Below are 2,360 nucleotides of genomic sequence, written 5' to 3'. Positions count from 1 at the left end.
CTGAGCTATTTCTTATTGCCTTAGAGATCTTCAACCGTATCTCGTCAATCCGTAGTACTTCCGTATCCCATTGCTTTGTGTATTAATTCTTCCTGACTAATGTCTTAAACTTCAGCCTACTCTTCATCACTACTATATTGTGATCTGAGTCCATATCTACTCCTCGGTACACTTTACAATCTACTACGTAATCTAACTGAAATCTTCCCGCATCTTTCGGCCTTTTCCAAGTATACCTCATCCTCTTGTGATTCTGGAACAGAGTATTCGCTATTACTAGCTGAAACTTTTTACAGAACTTAGTCATTCGCCTCTCTCATTCCGTGTCCCAAGCCCATATTCTCCTGTAACCTTTTTTTCTACTCCTTCCTCTACAACTGCATTCCAGTCCCCCATGACTATTAGATTTCCATCCCCCTTTACATACTGCATTACCCTTTCAGTGTCTTCAGACACTTTCTCTATATCTTCATCTCCAGCTTGCGACGACGGCATGTATACCTGAACTATCATTGTCGGTGTTGGTTTGCTGTCGATTCTGATAACAACAACCCTGTCACTGAACTGTTCACAGTAAAACACTTTCTGCCCTACCTTCCTATTCATAACGAATCCTACTCCCGTTACGCCATTTTCTGCTGCTGTTGATATTACCCTATACTCATCCAATCAGAAACGCTTGTCTTCCTCCCACTTCACTTCACCGACCCCTACTATATCTAGACTTAGCCACTGCATTTCCCTTTTCAGATTTTATAGTTTCCCTATCACGTTCAAGCTTCTGACATTCCACTCCCCAACTCGTAGAACGTTATCCTTTCGTTGATTATTCAGTCTTTTTCTCATGGTAACCTCCGCCTTGGCAGTCCCCTCCCGGAGATCAAAAATGGTTCAAATGGCTCTGAGCACTATGGGACTTAACTTCTAAGGTCATCAGTCCCCTAGAACTTAGAACTACTTAAACCTAACTAGCCTAAGGACATCACACACATCAATGCCCGAGGCAGAATTCGAACCTGCGACCGTAGCGGTCGCGCGGTTCCAGACTGTAGCGCCTAGAACCGCTCGGCCACTCCGGCCGGCTCCCGGAGATCCGAATGGGGGACTATTCAGGTATCTTTTGCCAATGAAGAGATCATCATGACACTTCTTCAGTTACAGGCCACATGTCCTGGGAATACACGTTATGTGTCTTTAATGCAGTGGTTTCCATTGCCTTCTGCATCCTCATGCCGTTGATCATTGCTCATTCTTCCGCCCTTAGGGGCAGTTGCCCATCTCTCGCGCGAGAATCTCTGTCCACTCCTCCGCCCTCTTTGACAAGGCCGTTCGCAGAATGAGGGTTACTTCTTACGCTGGAAGTCTTCAGCCACCAATGCTGATTATTAATCGAAATTTAAGGGGTTCGAACCCGGGACCGAAAACGTTTCGCTTTTGAATCAAAGACGCGACCCCTAGACCATGGATGCTAACATCAATGCTCCTCCTAGATACGAAATTCATTTCTCATTCCGTAACAGATCTTTGAGATCATTATCGTGTGAACGAAGTATAGTGATTTATTTTTTGTACTCAATGTGAATTTGTTTCCTGATTAATAGCGTTCATTGTGCATCGGCGGACTCTGTAAAAAAAAAAAATTATTAGCAAATCTGTTATTCATGTATCTTTCCCCAAACTCCATTTGTCTGCCCGTAATCAACATGCTTACGTAAGATCATGGTCTACAACAGGCCACACAATGATACTATTCCCTGTTTACCTATACAGCATCTCACAAATATTTTGCACCATGAGTATTATTACAAGAATATACACATTTATGAGACCAACTTTTGAAAGCGCTAACAACCATCTTTAGCAACAAGAAACGTTGCGAGACGTGCAGGAAGTGAGTAAGTCATGTTCTGGAAGGTACTGACAGGTATGTGGAACCATGTCGACTCCAGTGCCGCTTCATTTTGCTCTTCAAAGCTAAGAACCCAGTTTATTCTAGGTATCAAATGCAAACTGAAGAAGTCACCGGAAGAAAGTGCTGAACCTCAATTTATAAGGGGCAGACAAATGAAAAGCAAACACCCGCTACGGCGGGACCATGGAATGGTTCCATTGAAAAGCAGTCATCACAAACATAAAGCGGCGTGGGATAGCCGCGCCGTCTGTGGCGCCTTGCCACGATTCGCGCGGTTCCTCCCGTCGGAGGTTCGAGTCCTCCCTCGCTCATGATTGTGTGTGTTGCCGTTAGCTTAAGTTACTTTAAGTTAGATGAAGCAGTGTGTAGGCCTAGGGACCGATGACCTCAGCAGTTTGGCTCCATAAGAACTTACTACCACCTATACGGTGTCATTGTAACGTAATTA

This window comes from Schistocerca piceifrons, chromosome 6, assembly GCF_021461385.2.
Source record: "Schistocerca piceifrons isolate TAMUIC-IGC-003096 chromosome 6, iqSchPice1.1, whole genome shotgun sequence".
NCBI classification, from domain to species: domain Eukaryota; kingdom Metazoa; phylum Arthropoda; class Insecta; order Orthoptera; family Acrididae; genus Schistocerca; species Schistocerca piceifrons.
This window is presented reverse-complemented; position numbering follows the sequence as displayed.